The sequence below is a fragment of the Ambystoma mexicanum genome, chromosome 7q, assembly GCF_040938575.1.
Source record: "Ambystoma mexicanum isolate Mex_15411 chromosome 7q, UKY_AmexF1_1, whole genome shotgun sequence".
NCBI classification, from domain to species: Eukaryota; Metazoa; Chordata; class Amphibia; order Caudata; family Ambystomatidae; genus Ambystoma; species Ambystoma mexicanum.
Window position 1 is genome coordinate 1137662173 of NC_090941.1, and position 19296 is coordinate 1137681468.

The following is a 19296-nucleotide window of genomic DNA, read 5'->3' on the forward strand; positions in this document are numbered from 1 at the left end:
ATTGCAGTTTTGAATTTCAGATGTCTTGAAACCTCATAGAAATACAGCTTCAAGCTTGTAAGTGCTTACCTATTGAGGTTGAAGTTCTGTTAACTAAACAACAGCTCTGGAAGTGTATGTTATAATATTTAGAGAATAATTGCATTTGAGCATCGGGTGCTCACCTAACAGGAGTTCTTTCTATTTTTCTTTAGTTAGTAAGTGCTTCCATGTTAGGTGAGCAATTGTTGCAATATCTCCACTACAGAAAACCATCTCTCTATACTTTCAAAATCTTCACCAAGCAAGCTCAGAAAAGAGCGGGAAAAATGTGGGAGGAGCTACTTAATGGTTTGGTGCCTTCAGGGCCTTTCAAGGGATAAAAAGGTGGGCACTTCTTCCACAGTGCCCATAGCAGGAACGGCCTCGGATGAGAACAGTGATGCAGGCCAACTGGCTGAACATTGCAGTTTTGAATTTCAGATGTCTTGAAACCTCATAGAAATACAGCTTCAAGCTTGTAAGTGCTTACCTATTGAGGTTGAAGTTCTGTTAACTAAACAACAGCTCTGGAAGTGTATGTTATAATATTTAGAGAATAATTGCATTTGAGCATCAGGTGCTCACCTAACAGGAGTTCTTTCTATTTTTCTTTAGTTAGTAAGTGCTTCCATGTTAGGTGAGCAATTGTTGCAATATCCCCACTACAGAAAACCATCTCTCTATACTTTCAAAATCTTCACCAAGCAAGCTCAGAAAAGAGCGGGAAAAATGTGGGAGGAGCTACTTAATGGTTTGGTGCCTTGAGGGCCTTTCAAGGGATAAAAAGGTGGGCACTTCTTCCACAGTGCCCATAGCAGGAACGGCCTCGGATGAGAACAGTGATGCAGGCCAACTGGCTGAACATTGCAGTTTTGAATTTCAGATGTCTTGAAACCTCATAGAAATACAGCTTCAAGCTTGTAAGTGCTTACCTATTGAGGTTGAAGTTCTGTTAACTAAACAACAGCTCTGGAAGTGTATGTTATAATATTTAGAGAATAATTGCATTTGCGCATCAGGTGCTCACCTAACAGGAGTTCTTTCTATTTTTCTTTAGTTAGTAAGTGCTTCCATGTTAGGTGAGCAATTGTTGCAATATCTCTACTACAGAAAACCATCTCTCTATACTTTCAAAATCTTCACCAAGCAAGCTCAGAAAAGAGCGGGACAAATGTGGGAGGAGCTACTTAATGGTTTGGTGCCTTGAGGGCCTTTCAAGGGATAAAAAGGTGGGCACTTCTTCCACAGTGCCCATAGCAGGAACGGCCTCGGATGAGAACAGTGATGCAGGCCAACTGGCTGAACATTGCAGTTTTGAATTTCAGATGTCTTGAAACCTCATAGAAATACAGCTTCAAGCTTGTAAGTGCTTACCTATTGAGGTTGAAGTTCTGTTAACTAAACAACAGCTCTGGAAGTGTATGTTATAATATTTAGATAATAATTGCATTTGAGCATCAGGTGCTCACCTAACAGGAGTTCTTTCTATTTTTCTTTAGTTAGTAAGTGCTTCCATGTTAGGTGAGCAATTGTTACAATATCTCCACTACAGAAAACCATCTCTCTATACTTTCAAAATCTTCACCAAGCAAGCTCAGAAAAGAGCGGGAAAAATGTGGGAGGAGCTACTTAATGGTTTGGTGCCTTCAGGGCCTTTCAAGGGATAAAAAGGTGGGCACTTCTTCCACAGTGCCCATAGCAGGAACGGCCTCGGATGAGAACAGTGATGCAGGCCAACTGGCTGAACATTGCAGTTTTGAATTTCAGATGTCTTGAAACCTCATAGAAATACAGCTTCAAGCTTGTAAGTGCTTACCTATTGAGGTTGAAGTTCTGTTAACTAAACAACAGCTCTGGAAGTGTATGTTATAATATTTAGAGAATAATTGCATTTGAGCATCAGGTGCTCACCTAACAGGAGTTCTTTCTATTTTTCTTTAGTTAGTAAGTGCTTCCATGTTAGGTGAGCAATTGTTGCAATATCTCCACTGCAGAAAACCATCCCTCTATACTTTTAAAATCTTCACCAAGCAAGCTCAGAAAAGAGCGGGAAAAATGTGGGAGGAGCTACTTAATGGTTTGGTGCCTTCAGGGCCTTTCAAGGGATAAAAAGGCGAGCACTTATTCCACAGTGCCCATACCAGAAACAGCCTCTGACAAGAACAGGGATGCAGACCCTTTGGCTGAACATTGCAGTTTTGAATTTCAGATGCCTTGAAACCTCATAGAAATACAGCTTCAAGCTTGTAAGTGCTTACCTTTTGAGTTTGAAGTTCTGTGAAATAAACAACAACTCTGGAAGTACATGGTATAATATTTAGGGATGGATTGCATTTGAGCATCAGGTGTTCACCTAACAGGAGTTCTTTCTATTTTTCTTTAGTTAGTAAGTGCTTCCATGTTAGGTGAGCAATTGTTGCAATATCCCCACTACAGAAAACCATCTCTCTATACTTTCAAAATCTTCACCAAGCAACCTCAGAAAAGAGCGGGAAAAATGTGGGAGGAGCTACTTAATGGTCTGGTGCCTTGAGGGCCTTTCAAGGGATAAAAAGGTGGGCCCTTCTCCACAGTGCCCATAGCAGGAACGGCCTCGGATGACAACAGTGATGCAGGCCAACTGGCTGAACATTGCAGTTTTGAATTTCAGATGTCTTGAAACCTCATAGAAATACAGCTTCATGGTTATAAGTGCTTACCTTTTGAGTTTGAAGTTCTGTGAAATAAACAACAACTCTGGAAGTACATGGTATACTATTTAGGGATGGATTGCATTTGAGCATCAGGTGTTCACCTAACAGGAGTTCTTTCTATTTTTCTTTAGTTAGTAAGTGCTTCTATGTTAGGTGAGCAATTGTTGCACTATCCCCACTACAGAAAACCATCTCTCTATACTTTCAAAATCTTCACCAAGCAAGCTCGGAAAAGAGCGGGAAAAATGTGGGAGGAGCTACTTAATGGTTTGGTGCCTTGAGGGCCTTTCAAGGGATAAAAAGGTGGGCACTTCTTCCACAGTGCCCATACCAGAAACAGCCTCTGACAAGAACAGGGATGCATACCCTTTGGCTGAACATTGCAGTTTTGAATTTCAGATGCCTTGAAACCTCATAGAAATACAGCTTCAAGCTTGTAAGTGCTTACCTTTTGAGTTTGAAGTTCTGTGAAATAAACAACAACTCTGTTAACTAAACAACAGCTCTGGAAGTGTATGTTATAATATTTAGAGAATAATTGCATTTGAGTATCAGGTGCTCACCTAACAGGAGTTCTTTCTATTTTTCTTTAGTTAGTAAGTGCTTCCATGTTAGGTGAGCAATTGTTGCAATATCCCCACTACAGAAAACCATCACTCTATACTTTTAAAATCTTCACCAATCAAGCTCAGAAAAGAGCGGGAAAAATGTGGGAGGAGCTACTTAATGTTTTGGTGCCTTCAGGGCCTTTCAAGGGATAAAAAGGCGAGCACTTCTTCCACAGTGCCCATAACAGGAACAGCCTCAGACAAGAACAGGGATGCAGACCCACTGGCTGAACATTGCAGTTTTGAATTTCAGATGTCTTGGAACCTCACAGAAATACAGCTTCAAGGTTGGCACCTGCGTTTTATATATGTGTAAGTGCTTCCCTTTTGAGGTTGAAGTTCTGTGAACTAAACAGCAATTTTGGAAGTGTATGTTATAATATTTAGGATGGATTGCATTTGAACATCAGGTGCTCACCTAACAGGAGTTATTTCTATTTTTCTTTAGTTAGTAAGTGCTTCCATGTTAGGTGAGCAATTGTTGCAATATCTCCACTACAGAAAACCATCTCTCTATACTTTCAAAATCTTCACCAAGCAAGCTCAGAAAAGAGCGGGAAAAATGTGGGAGGAGCTTCTTAATGGTTTGGTGCCTTCAGGGACTTTCAAGGGATAAAAAGGCTAGAACTTCTTCCACAGTGCCCATACCAGGAACAGCCTCAGACAAGAACAGGGATGCAGACCCTTTGGCTGAACATTGCAGTTTTGAATTTCAGATGTCTTGAAACCTCATAGAAATACAGCTTCAAGCTTGTAAGTGCTTACCTTTTGAGTTTGAAGTTCTGTGAAATAAACAACAACTCTGGAAGTACATGGTATAATATTTAGGGATGGATTACATTTGAGCATCAGGTGTTCACCTAACAGGAGTTCTTTCTATTTTTCTTTAGTTAGTAAGTGCTTCCATGTTAGGTGAGCAATTGTTGCAATATCCCCACTACAGAAAACCATCTCTCTATACTTTCAAAATCTTCACCAAGCAAGCTCAGAAAGAGCGGGAAAAATGTGGGAGGAGCTACTTAATGGTTTGGTGCCTTCAGGGCCTTTCAAGGGATAAAAAGGCGAGCACTTCTTCCACATTGCCCATAACAGGAACAGCCTCAGACAAGAACGGGGATGCAGACCCATTGGCTGAACATTGCAGTTTTGAATTTCAGATGTCTTGAAACCTCATAGAAATACAGCTTCATGGTTATAAGTGCTTACCTTTTGAGGTTGAAGTTGTGTGAACTAAACAGCAACTTTGGAAGTGTATGTTATAATATTTAGGATGGATTGCATTTGAACATCAGGTGCTCACCTAACAGGAGTTCTTTCTATTTTTCTTTAGTAAGTAAGTGCTTCCATGTTAGGTGAGCAATTGTTGCAATATCCCCACTACAGAAAACCATCTCTCTATACTTTCAAAATCTTCACCAAGCAAGCTCAGAAAAGAGCGGGAAAAATGTGGGAGGAGCTACTTAATGGTTTGGTGCCTTGAGGGCCTTTCAAGGGATAAAAAGGTGGGCACTTCTTCCACAGTGCCCATAGCAGGAACGGCCTCGGATGAGAACAGTGATGCAGGCCAACTGGCTGAACATTGCAGTTTTGAATTTCAGATGTCATGAAACCTCATAGAAATACAGCTTCAAGCTTGTAAGTGCTTACCTATTGAGGTTGAAGTTCTGTTAACTAAACAACAGCTCTGGAAGTGTATGTTATAATATTTAGAGAATAATTGCATTTGAGCATCAGGTGCTCACCTAACAGGAGTTCTTTCTATTTTTCTTTAGTTAGTAAGTGCTTCCATGTTAGGTGAGCAATTGTTGCAATATCTCTACTACAGAAAACCATCTCTCTATACTTTCAAAATCTTCACCAAGCAAGCTCAGAAAAGAGCGGGACAAATGTGGGAGGAGCTACTTAATGGTTTGGTGCCTTGAGGGCCTTTCAAGGGATAAAAAGGTGGGCACTTCTTCCACAGTGCCCATAGCAGGAACGGCCTCGGATGAGAACAGTGATGCAGGCCAACTGGCTGAACATTGCAGTTTTGAATTTCAGATGTCTTGAAACCTCATAGAAATACAGCTTCAAGCTTGTAAGTGCTTACCTATTGAGGTTGAAGTTCTGTTAACTAAACAACAGCTCTGGAAGTGTATGTTATAATATTTAGAGAATAATTGCATTTGAGCATCAGGTGCTCACCTAACAGGAGTTCTTTCTATTTTTCTTTAGTTAGTAAGTGCTTCCATGTTAGGTGAGCAATTGTTGCAATATCTCCACTACAGAAAATCATCTCTCTATACTTTCAAAATCTTCACCAAGCAAGCTCAGAAAAGAGCGGGAAAAATGTGGGAGGAGCTACTTAATGGTTTGGTGCCTTCAGGGCCTTTCAAGGGATAAAAAGGTGGGCACTTCTTCCACAGTGCCCATAGCAGGAACGGCCTCGGATGAGAACAGTGATGCAGGCCAACTGGCTGAACATTGCAGTTTTGAATTTCAGATGTCTTGAAACCTCATAGAAATACAGCTTCAAGCTTGTAAGTGCTTACCTTTTGAGGTTGAAGTTCTGTGAACTAAACAGCAACTTTGGAAGTGTATGTTATAATATTTAGGATGGATTGCATTTGAACATCAGGTGCTCACCTAACAGGAGTTCTTTCTATTTTTCTTTAGTTAGCAAGTGCTTCCATGTTAGGTGAGCAATTGTTGCAATATCTCCACTGCAGAAAACCATCCCTCTATACTTTTAAAATCTTCACCAAGCAAGCTCAGAAAAGAGCGGGAAAAATGTGGGAGGAGCTACTTAATGGTTTGGTGCCTTCAGGGCCTTTCAAGGGATAAAAAGGCGAGCACTTATTCCACAGTGCCCATACCAGAAACAGCCTCTGACAAGAACAGGGATGCAGACCCTTTGGCTGAACATTGCAGTTTTGAATTTCAGATGCCTTGAAACCTCATAGAAATACAGCTTCAAGCTTGTAAGTGCTTACCTTTTGAGTTTGAAGTTCTGTGAAATAAACAACAACTCTGGAAGTACATGGTATAATATTTAGGGATGGATTGCATTTGAGCATCAGGTGTTCACCTAACAGGAGTTCTTTCTATTTTTCTTTAGTTAGTAAGTGCTTCCATGTTAGGTGAGCAATTGTTGCAATATCCCCACTACAGAAAACCATCTCTCTATACTTTCAAAATCTTCACCAAGCAACCTCAGAAAAGAGCGGGAAAAATGTGGGAGGAGCTACTTAATGGTTTGGTGCCTTGAGGGCCTTTCAAGGGATAAAAAGGTGGGCACTTCTTCCACAGTGCCCATAGCAGGAACGGCCTCGGATGAGAACAGTGATGCAGGCCAACTGGCTGAACATTGCAGTTTTGAATTTCAGATGTCTTGAAACCTCATAGAAATACAGCTTCAAGCTTGTAAGTGCTTACCTATTGAGGTTGAAGTTCTGTTAACTAAACAACAGCTCTGGAAGTGTATGTTATAATATTTAGAGAATAATTGCATTTGCGCATCAGGTGCTCACCTAACAGGAGTTCTTTCTATTTTTCTTTAGTTAGTAAGTGCTTCCATGTTAGGTGAGCAATTGTTGCAATATCTCTACTACAGAAAACAATCTCTCTATACTTTCAAAATCTTCACCAAGCAAGCTCAGAAAAGAGCGGGACAAATGTGGGAGGAGCTACTTAATGGTTTGGTGCCTTGAGGGCCTTTCAAGGGATAAAAAGGTGGGCACTTCTTCCACAGTGCCCATAGCAGGAACGGCCTCGGATGAGAACAGTGATGCAGGCCAACTGGCTGAACATTGCAGTTTTGAATTTCAGATGTCTTGAAACCTCATAGAAATACAGCTTCAAGCTTGTAAGTGCTTACCTATTGAGGTTGAAGTTTTGTTAACTAAACAACAGCTCTGGAAGTGTATGTTATAATATTTAGATAATAATTGCATTTGAGCATCAGGTGCTCACCTAACAGGAGTTCTTTCTATTTTTCTTTAGTTAGTAAGTGCTTCCATGTTAGGTGAGCAATTGTTACAATATCTCCACTACAGAAAACCATCTCTCTATACTTTCAAAATCTTCACCAAGCAAGCTCAGAAAAGAGCGGGAAAAATGTGGAAGGAGCTACTTAATGGTTTGGTGCCTTCAGGGCCTTTCAAGGGATAAAAAGGTGGGCACTTCTTCCACAGTGCCCATAGCAGGAACGGCCTCGGATGAGAACAGTGATGCAGGCCAACTGGCTGAACATTGCAGTTTTGAATTTCAGATGTCTTGAAACCTCATAGAAATACAGCTTCAAGCTTGTAAGTGCTTACCTATTGAGGTTGAAGTTCTGTTAACTAAACAACAGCTCTGGAAGTGTATGTTATAATATTTAGAGAATAATTGCATTTGAGCATCAGGTGCTCACCTAACAGGAGTTCTTTCTATTTTTCTTTAGTTAGTAAGTGCTTCCATGTTAGGTGAGCAATTGTTGCAATATCTCCACTACAGAAAACCATCTCTCTATACTTTCAAAATCTTCACCAAGCAAGCTCAGAAAAGAGCGGGAAAAATGTGGGAGGAGCTACTTAATGGTTTGGTGCCTTCAGGGCCTTTCAAGGGATAAAAAGGCGAGCACTTCTTCCACAGTGCCCATAACAGTAACAGCCTCAGACAAGAACAGGGATGCAGACCCATTGGCTGAACATTGCAGTTTTGAATTTCAGATGTCTTGAAACCTCATAGAAATACAGCTTCATGGTTATAAGTGCTTACCTTTTGAGGTTGAAGTTCTGTGAACTAAACAGCAACTTTGGAAGTGTATGTTATAATATTTAGGATGGATTGCATTTGAACATCAGGTGCTCACCTAACAGGAGTTCTTTCTATTTTTCTTTAGTTAGCAAGTGCTTCCATGTTAGGTGAGCAATTGTTGCAATATCTCCACTGCAGAAAACCATCCCTCTATACTTTTAAAATCTTCACCAAGCAAGCTCAGAAAAGAGCGGGAAAAATGTGGGAGGAGCTACTTAATGGTTTGGTGCCTTCAGGGCCTTTCAAGGGATAAAAAGGCGAGCACTTCTTCCACAGTGCCCATAACAGTAACAGCCTCAGACAAGAACAGGGATGCAGACCCATTGGCTGAACATTGCAGTTTTGAATTTCAGATGCCTTGAAACCTCATAGAAATACAGCTTCAAGCTTGTAAGTGCTTACCTTTTGAGTTTGAAGTTCTGTGAAATAAACAACAACTCTGGAAGTACATGGTATAATATTTAGGGATGGATTGCATTTGAGCATCAGGTGTTCACCTAACAGGAGTTCTTTCTATTTTTCTTTAGTTAGTAAGTGCTTCCATGTTAGGTGAGCAATTGTTGCAATATCCCCACTACAGAAAACCATCTCTCTATACTTTCAAAATCTTCACCAAGCAACCTCAGAAAAGAGCGGGAAAAATGTGGGAGGAGCTACTTAATGGTCTGGTGCCTTGAGGGCCTTTCAAGGGATAAAAAGGTGGGCCCTTCTCCACAGTGCCCATAGCAGGAACGGCCTCGGATGACAACAGTGATGCAGGCCAACTGGCTGAACATTGCAGTTTTGAATTTCAGATGTCTTGAAACCTCATAGAAATACAGCTTCATGGTTATAAGTGCTTACCTTTTGAGTTTGAAGTTCTGTGAAATAAACAACTCTGGAAGTACATGGTATACTATTTAGGGATGGATTGCATTTGAGCATCAGGTGTTCACCTAACAGGAGTTCTTTCTATTTTTCTTTAGTTAGTAAGTGCTTCTATGTTAGGTGAGCAATTGTTGCACTATCCCCACTACAGAAAACCATCTCTCTATACTTTCAAAATCTTCACCAAGCAAGCTCGGAAAAGAGCGGGAAAAATGTGGGAGGAGCTACTTAATGGTTTGGTGCCTTGAGGGCCTTTCAAGGGATAAAAAGGTGGGCACTTCTTCCACAGTGCCCATACCAGAAACAGCCTCTGACAAGAACAGGGATGCAGACCCTTTGGCTGAACATTGCAGTTTTGAATTTCAGATGCCTTGAAACCTCATAGAAATACAGCTTCAAGCTTGTAAGTGCTTACCTTTTGAGTTTGAAGTTCTGTGAAATAAACAACAACTCTGTTAACTAAACAACAGCTCTGGAAGTGTATGTTATAATATTTAGAGAATAATTGCATTTGAGCATCAGGTGCTCACCTAACAGGAGTTCTTTCTATTTTTCTTTAGTTAGTAAGTGCTTCCATGTTAGGTGAGCAATTGTTGCAATATCCCCACTACAGAAAACCATCTCTCTATACTTTTAAAATCTTCACCAATCAAGCTCAGAAAAGAGCGGGAAAAATGTGGGAGGAGCTACTTAATGTTTTGGTGCCTTCAGGGCCTTTCAAGGGATAAAAAGGCGAGCACTTCTTCCACAGTGCCCATAACAGGAACAGCCTCAGACAAGAACAGGGATGCAGACCCACTGGCTGAACATTGCAGTTTTGAATTTCAGATGTCTTGGAACCTCACAGAAATACAGCTTCAAGGTTGGCACCTGCGTTTTATATATGTGTAAGTGCTTCCCTTTTGAGGTTGAAGTTCTGTGAACTAAACAGCAATTTTGGAAGTGTATGTTATAATATTTAGGATGGATTGCATTTGAACATCAGGTGCTCACCTAACAGGAGTTATTTCTATTTTTCTTTAGTTAGTAAGTGCTTCCATGTTAGGTGAGCAATTGTTGCAATATCTCCACTACAGAAAACCATCTCTCTATACTTTCAAAATCTTCACCAAGCAAGCTCAGAAAAGAGCGGGAAAAATGTGGGAGGAGCTTCTTAATGGTTTGGTGCCTTCAGGGACTTTCAAGGGATAAAAAGGCTAGAACTTCTTCCACAGTGCCCATACCAGGAACAGCCTCAGACAAGAACAGGGATGCAGACCCTTTGGCTGAACATTGCAGTTTTGAATTTCAGATGTCTTGAAACCTCATAGAAATACAGCTTCAAGCTTGTAAGTGCTTACCTTTTGAGTTTGAAGTTCTGTGAAATAAACAACAACTCTGGAAGTACATGGTATAATATTTAGGGATGGATTACATTTGAGCATCAGGTGTTCACCTAACAGGAGTTCTTTCTATTTTTCTTTAGTTAGTAAGTGCTTCCATGTTAGGTGAGCAATTGTTGCAATATCCCCACTACAGAAAACCATCTCTCTATACTTTCAAAATCTTCACCAAGCAAGCTCAGAAAGAGCGGGAAAAATGTGGGAGGAGCTACTTAATGGTTTGGTGCCTTCAGGGCCTTTCAAGGGATAAAAAGGTGGGCACTTCTTCCACAGTGCCCATAACAGGAACAGCCTCAGACAAGAACGGGGATGCAGACCCATTGGCTGAACATTGCAGTTTTGAATTTCAGATGTCTTGAAACCTCATAGAAATACAGCTTCATGGTTATAAGTGCTTACCTTTTGAGGTTGAAGTTCTGTGAACTAAACAGCAACTTTGGAAGTGTATGTTATAATATTTAGGATGGATTGCATTTGAACATCAGGTGCTCACCTAACAGGAGTTCTTTCTATTTTTCTTTAGTAAGTAAGTGCTTCCATGTTAGGTGAGCAATTGTTGCAATATCCCCACTACAGAAAACCATCTCTCTATACTTTCAAAATCTTCACCAAGCAAGCTCAGAAAAGAGCGGGAAAAATATGGGAGGAGCTACTTAATGGTTTGGTGCCTTGAGGGCCTTTCAAGGGATAAAAAGGTGGGCACTTCTTCCACAGTGCCCATAGCAGGAACGGCCTCGGATGAGAACAGTGATGCAGGCCAACTGGCTGAACATTGCAGTTTTGAATTTCAGATGTCTTGAAACCTCATAGAAATACAGCTTCAAGCTTGTAAGTGCTTACCTATTGAGGTTGAAGTTCTGTTAACTAAACAACAGCTCTGGAAGTGTATGTTATAATATTTAGAGAATAATTGCATTTGAGCATCAGGTGCTCACCTAACAGGAGTTCTTTCTATTTTTCTTTAGTTAGTAAGTGCTTCCATGTTAGGTGAGCAATTGTTGCAATATCTCCACTGCAGAAAACCATCCCTCTATACTTTTAAAATCTTCACCAAGCAAGCTCAGAAAAGAGCGGGAAAAATGTGGGAGGAGCTACTTAATGGTTTGGTGCCTTCAGGGCCTTTCAAGGGATAAAAAGGCGAGCACTTATTCCACAGTGCCCATACCAGAAACAGCCTCTGACAAGAACAGGGATGCAGACCCTTTGGCCGAACATTGCAGTTTTGAATTTCAGATGCCTTGAAACCTCATAGAAATACAGCTTCAAGCTTGTAAGTGCTTACCTTTTGAGTTTGAAGTTCTGTGAAATAAACAACAACTCTGGAAGTACATGGTATAATATTTAGGGATGGATTGCATTTGAGCATCAGGTGTTCACCTAACAGGAGTTCTTTCTATTTTTCTTTAGTTAGTAAGTGCTTCCATGTTAGGTGAGCAATTGTTGCAATATCCCCACTACAGAAAACCATCTCTCTATACTTTCAAAATCTTCACCAAGCAACCTCAGAAAAGAGCGGGAAAAATGTGGGAGGAGCTACTTAATGGTCTGGTGCCTTGAGGGCCTTTCAAGGGATAAAAAGGTGGGCCCTTCTCCACAGTGCCCATAGCAGGAACGGCCTCGGATGACAACAGTGATGCAGGCCAACTGGCTGAACATTGCAGTTTTGAATTTCAGATGTCTTGAAACCTCATAGAAATACAGCTTCATGGTTATAAGTGCTTACCTTTTGAGTTTGAAGTTCTGTGAAATAAACAACAACTCTGGAAGTACATGGTATACTATTTAGGGATGGATTGCATTTGAGCATCAGGTGTTCACCTAACAGGAGTTCTTTCTATTTTTCTTTAGTTAGTAAGTGCTTCTATGTTAGGTGAGCAATTGTTGCACTATCCCCACTACAGAAAACCATCTCTCTATACTTTCAAAATCTTCACCAAGCAAGCTCGGAAAAGAGCGGGAAAAATGTGGGAGGAGCTACTTAATGGTTTGGTGCCTTGAGGGCCTTTCAAGGGATAAAAAGGTGGGCACTTCTTCCACAGTGCCCATACCAGAAACAGCCTCTGACAAGAACAGGGATGCAGACCCTTTGGCTGAACATTGCAGTTTTGAATTTCAGATGCCTTGAAACCTCATAGAAATACAGCTTCAAGCTTGTAAGTGCTTACCTTTTGAGTTTGAAGTTCTGTGAAATAAACAACAACTCTGTTAACTAAACAACAGCTCTGGAAGTGTATGTTATAATATTTAGAGAATAATTGCATTTGAGCATCAGGTGCTCACCTAACAGGAGTTCTTTCTATTTTTCTTTAGTTAGTAAGTGCTTCCATGTTAGGTGAGCAATTGTTGCAATATCCCCACTACAGAAAACCATCTCTCTATACTTTTAAAATCTTCACCAATCAAGCTCAGAAAAGAGCGGGAAAAATGTGGGAGGAGCTACTTAATGTTTTGGTGCCTTCAGGGCCTTTCAAGGGATAAAAAGGCGAGCACTTCTTCCACAGTGCCCATAACAGGAACAGCCTCAGACAAGAACAGGGATGCAGACCCACTGGCTGAACATTGCAGTTTTGAATTTCAGATGTCTTGGAACCTCACAGAAATACAGCTTCAAGGTTGGCACCTGCGTTTTATATATGTGTAAGTGCTTCCCTTTTGAGGTTGAAGTTCTGTGAACTAAACAGCAATTTTGGAAGTGTATGTTATAATATTTAGGATGGATTGCATTTGAACATCAGGTGCTCACCTAACAGGAGTTATTTCTATTTTTCTTTAGTTAGTAAGTGCTTCCATGTTAGGTGAGCAATTGTTGCAATATCTCCACTACAGAAAACCATCTCTCTATACTTTCAAAATCTTCACCAAGCAAGCTCAGAAAAGAGCGGGAAAAATGTGGGAGGAGCTTCTTAATGGTTTGGTGCCTTCAGGGACTTTCAAGGGATAAAAAGGCTAGAACTTCTTCCACAGTGCCCATACCAGGAACAGCCTCAGACAAGAACAGGGATGCAGACCCTTTGGCTGAACATTGCAGTTTTGAATTTCAGATGTCTTGAAACCTCATAGAAATACAGCTTCAAGCTTGTAAGTGCTTACCTTTTGAGTTTGAAGTTCTGTGAAATAAACAACAACTCTGGAAGTACATGGTATAATATTTAGGGATGGATTACATTTGAGCATCAGGTGTTCACCTAACAGGAGTTCTTTCTATTTTTCTTTAGTTAGTAAGTGCTTCCATGTTAGGTGAGCAATTGTTGCAATATCCCCACTACAGAAAACCATCTCTCTATACTTTCAAAATCTTCACCAAGCAAGCTCAGAAAGAGCGGGAAAAATGTGGGAGGAGCTACTTAATGGTTTGGTGCCTTCAGGGCCTTTCAAGGGATAAAAAGGCGAGCACTTCTTCCACATTGCCCATAACAGGAACAGCCTCAGACAAGAACGGGGATGCAGACCCATTGGCTGAACATTGCAGTTTTGAATTTCAGATGTCTTGAAACCTCATAGAAATACAGCTTCATGGTTATAAGTGCTTACCTTTTGAGGTTGAAGTTGTGTGAACTAAACAGCAACTTTGGAAGTGTATGTTATAATATTTAGGATGGATTGCATTTGAACATCAGGTGCTCACCTAACAGGAGTTCTTTCTATTTTTCTTTAGTAAGTAAGTGCTTCCATGTTAGGTGAGCAATTGTTGCAATATCCCCACTACAGAAAACCATCTCTCTATACTTTCAAAATCTTCACCAAGCAAGCTCAGAAAAGAGCGGGAAAAATGTGGGAGGAGCTACTTAATGGTTTGGTGCCTTGAGGGCCTTTCAAGGGATAAAAAGGTGGGCACTTCTTCCACAGTGCCCATAGCAGGAACGGCCTCGGATGAGAACAGTGATGCAGGCCAACTGGCTGAACATTGCAGTTTTGAATTTCAGATGTCTTGAAACCTCATAGAAATACAGCTTCAAGCTTGTAAGTGCTTACCTATTGAGGTTGAAGTTCTGTTAACTAAACAACAGCTCTGGAAGTGTATGTTATAATATTTAGAGAATAATTGCATTTGAGCATCAGGTGCTCACCTAACAGGAGTTCTTTCTATTTTTCTTTAGTTAGTAAGTGCTTCCATGTTAGGTGAGCAATTGTTGCAATATCTCTACTACAGAAAACCATCTCTCTATACTTTCAAAATCTTCACCAAGCAAGCTCAGAAAAGAGCGGGACAAATGTGGGAGGAGCTACTTAATGGTTTGGTGCCTTGAGGGCCTTTCAAGGGATAAAAAGGTGGGCACTTCTTCCACAGTGCCCATAGCAGGAACGGCCTCGGATGAGAACAGTGATGCAGGCCAACTGGCTGAACATTGCAGTTTTGAATTTCAGATGTCTTGAAACCTCATAGAAATACAGCTTCAAGCTTGTAAGTGCTTACCTATTGAGGTTGAAGTTCTGTTAACTAAACAACAGCTCTGGAAGTGTATGTTATAATATTTAGAGAATAATTGCATTTGAGCATCAGGTGCTCACCTAACAGGAGTTCTTTCTATTTTTCTTTAGTTAGTAAGTGCTTCCATGTTAGGTGAGCAATTGTTGCAATATCTCCACTACAGAAAACCATCTCTCTATACTTTCAAAATCTTCACCAAGCAAGCTCAGAAAAGAGCGGCAAAAATGTGGGAGGAGCTACTTAATGGTTTGGTGCCTTCAGGGCCTTTCAAGGGATAAAAAGGTGGGCACTTCTTCCACAGTGCCCATAGCAGGAACGGCCTCGGATGAGAACAGTGATGCAGGCCAACTGGCTGAACATTGCAGTTTTGAATTTCAGATGTCTTGAAACCTCATAGAAATACAGCTTCAAGCTTGTAAGTGCTTACCTATTGAGGTTGACGTTCTGTTAACTAAACAACAGCTCTGGAAGTGTATGTTATAATATTTAGAGAATAATTGCATTTGAGCATCGGGTGCTCACCTAACAGGAGTTCTTTCTATTTTTCTTTAGTTAGTAAGTGCTTCCATGTTAGGTGAGCAATTGTTGCAATATCTCCACTACAGAAAACCATCTCTCTATACTTTCAAAATCTTCACCAAGCAAGCTCAGAAAAGAGCGGGAAAAATGTGGGAGGAGCTACTTAATGGTTTGGTGCCTTCAGGGCCTTTCAAGGGATAAAAAGGCGAGCACTTCTTCCACAGTGCCCATAACAGTAACAGCCTCAGACAAGAACAGGGATGCAGACCCATTGGCTGAACATTGCAGTTTTGAATTTCAGATGTCTTGAAACCTCATAGAAATACAGCTTCATGGTTATAAGTGCTTACCTTTTGAGGTTGAAGTTCTGTGAACTAAACAGCAACTTTGGAAGTGTATGTTATAATATTTAGGATGGATTGCATTTGAACATCAGGTGCTCACCTAACAGGAGTTCTTTCTATTTTTCTTTAGTTAGTAAGTGCTTCCATGTTAGGTGAGCAATTGTTGCAATATCCCCACTACAGAAAACCATCTCTCTATACTTTCAAAATCTTCACCAAGCAAGCTCAGAAAAGAGCGGGAAAAATGTGGGAGGAGCTACTTAATGGTTTGGTGCCTTGAGGGCCTTTCAAGGGATAAAAAGGTGGGCACTTCTTCCACAGTGCCCATAGCAGGAACGGCCTCGGATGAGAACAGTGATGCAGGCCAACTGGCTGAACATTGCAGTTTTGAATTTCAGATGTCTTGAAACCTCATAGAAATACAGCTTCAAGCTTGTAAGTGCTTACCTATTGAGGTTGAAGTTATGTTAACTAAACAACAGCTCTGGAAGTGTATGTTATAATATTTAGAGAATAATTGCATTTGCGCATCAGGTGCTCACCTAACAGGAGTTCTTTCTATTTTTCTTTAGTTAGTAAGTGCTTCCATGTTAGGTGAGCAATTGTTGCAATATCTCTACTACAGAAAACCATCTCTCTATACTTTCAAAATCTTCACCAAGCAAGCTCAGAAAAGAGCGGGACAAATGTGGGAGGAGCTACTTAATGGTTTGGTGCCTTGAGGGCCTTTCAAGGGATAAAAAGGTGGGCACTTCTTCCACAGTGCCCATAGCAGGAACGGCCTCGGATGAGAACAGTGATGCAGGCCAACTGGCTGAACATTGCAGTTTTGAATTTCAGATGTCTTGAAACCTCATAGAAATACAGCTTCAAGCTTGTAAGTGCTTACCTATTGAGGTTGAAGTTCTGTTAACTAAACAACAGCTCTGGAAGTGTATGTTATAATATTTAGAGAATAATTGCATTTGAGCATCAGGTGCTCACCTAACAGGAGTTCTTTCTATTTTTCTTTAGTTAGTAAGTGCTTCCATGTTAGGTGAGCAATTGTTGCAATATCTCCACTACAGAAAACCATCTCTCTATACTTTCAAAATCTTCACCAAGCAAGCTCAGAAAAGAGCGGGAAAAATGTGGGAGGAGCTACTTAATGGTTTGGTGCCTTCAGGGCCTTTCAAGGGATAAAAAGGTGGGCACTTCTTCCACAGTGCCCATAGCAGGAACGGCCTCGGATGAGAACAGTGATGCAGGCCAACTGGCTGAACATTGCAGTTTTGAATTTCAGATGTCTTGAAACCTCATAGAAATACAGCTTCAAGCTTGTAAGTGCTTACCTATTGAGGTTGAAGTTCTGTTAACTAAACAACAGCTCTGGAAGTGTATGTTATAATATTTAGAGAATAATTGCATTTGAGCATCGGGTGCTCACCTAACAGGAGTTCTTTCTATTTTTCTTTAGTTAGTAAGTGCTTCCATGTTAGGTGAGCAATTGTTGCAATATCTCCACTACAGAAAACCATCTCTCTATACTTTCAAAATCTTCACCAAGCAAGCTCAGAAAAGAGCGGGAAAAATGTGGGAGGAGCTACTTAATGGTTTGGTGCCTTCAGGGCCTTTCAAGGGATAAAAAGGTGGGCACTTCTTCCACAGTGCCCATAGCAGGAACGGCCTCGGATGAGAACAGTGATGCAGGCCAACTGGCTGAACATTGCAGTTTTGAATTTCAGATGTCTTGAAACCTCATAGAAATACAGCTTCAAGCTTGTAAGTGCTTACCTATTGAGGTTGAAGTTCTGTTAACTAAACAACAGCTCTGGAAGTGTATGTTATAATATTTAGAGAATAATTGCATTTGAGCATCAGGTGCTCACCTAACAGGAGTTCTTTCTATTTTTCTTTAGTTAGTAAGTGCTTCCATGTTAGGTGAGCAATTGTTGCAATATCCCCACTACAGAAAACCATCTCTCTATACTTTCAAAATCTTCACCAAGCAAGCTCAGAAAAGAGCGGGAAAAATGTGGGAGGAGCTACTTAATGGTTTGGTGCCTTGAGGGCCTTTCAAGGGATAAAAAGGTGGGCACTTCTTCCACAGTGCCCATAGCAGGAACGGCCTCGGATGAGAACAGTGATGCAGGCCAACTGGCTGAACATTGCAGTTTTGAATTTCAGATGTCTTGAAACCTCATAGAAATACAGCTTCAAGCTTGTAAGTGCTTACCTATTGAGGTTGAAGTTCTGTTAACTAAACAACAGCTCTGGAAGTGTATGTTATAATATTTAGAGAATAATTGCATTTGCGCATCAGGTGCTCACCTAACAGGAGTTCTTTCTATTTTTCTTTAGTTAGTAAGTGCTTCCATGTTAGGTGAGCAATTGTTGCAATATCTCTACTACAGAAAACCATCTCTCTATACTTTCAAAATCTTCACCAAGCAAGCTCAGAAAAGAGCGGGACAAATGTGGGAGGAGCTACTTAATGGTTTGGTGCCTTGAGGGCCTTTCAAGGGATAAAAAGGTGGGCACTTCTTCCACAGTGCCCATAGCAGGAACGGCCTCGGATGAGAACAGTGATGCAGGCCAACTGGCTGAACATTGCAGTTTTGAATTTCAGATGTCTTGAAACCTCATAGAAATACAGCTTCAAGCTTGTAAGTGCTTACCTATTGAGGTTGAAGTTCTGTTAACTAAACAACAGCTCTGGAAGTGTATGTTATAATATTTAGATAATAATTGCATTTGAGCATCAGGTGCTCACCTAACAGGAGTTCTTTCTATTTTTCTTTAGTTAGTAAGTGCTTCCATGTTAGGTGAGCAATTGTTACAATATCTCCACTACAGAAAACCATCTCTCTATACTTTCAAAATCTTCACCAAGCAAGCTCAGAAAAGAGCGGGAAAAATGTGGGAGGAGCTACTTAATGGTTTGGTGCCTTCAGGGCCTTTCAAGGGATAAAAAGGTGGGCACTTCTTCCACAGTGCCCATAGCAGGAACGGCCTCGGATGAGAACAGTGATGCAGGCCAACTGGCTGAACATTGCAGTTTTGAATTTCAGATGTCTTGAAACCTCATAGAAATACAGCTTCAAGCTTGTAAGTGCTTACCTATTGAGGTTGAAGTTCTGTTAACTAAACAACAGCTCTGGAAGTGTATGTTATAATATTTAGAGAATAATTGCATTTGAGCATCAGGTGCTCACCTAACAGGAGTTCTTTCTATTTTTCTTTAGTTAGTAAGTGCTTCCATGTTAGGTGAGCAATTGTTGCAATATCTCCACTGCAGAAAACCATCCCTCTATACTTTTAAAATCTTCACCAAGCAAGCTCAGAAAAGAGCGGGAAAAATGTGGGAGGAGCTACTTAATGGTTTGGTGCCTTCAGGGCCTTTCAAGGGATAAAAAGGCGAGCACTTATTCCACAGTGCCCATACCAGAAACAGCCTCTGACAAGAACAGGGATGCAGACCCTTTGGCTGAACATTGCAGTTTTGAATTTCAGATGCCTTGAAACCTCATAGAAATACAGCTTCAAGCTTGTAAGTGCTTACCTTTTGAGTTTGAAGTTCTGTGAAATAAACAACAACTCTGGAAGTACATGGTATAATATTTAGGGATGGATTGCATTTGAGCATCAGGTGTTCACCTAACAGGAGTTCTTTCT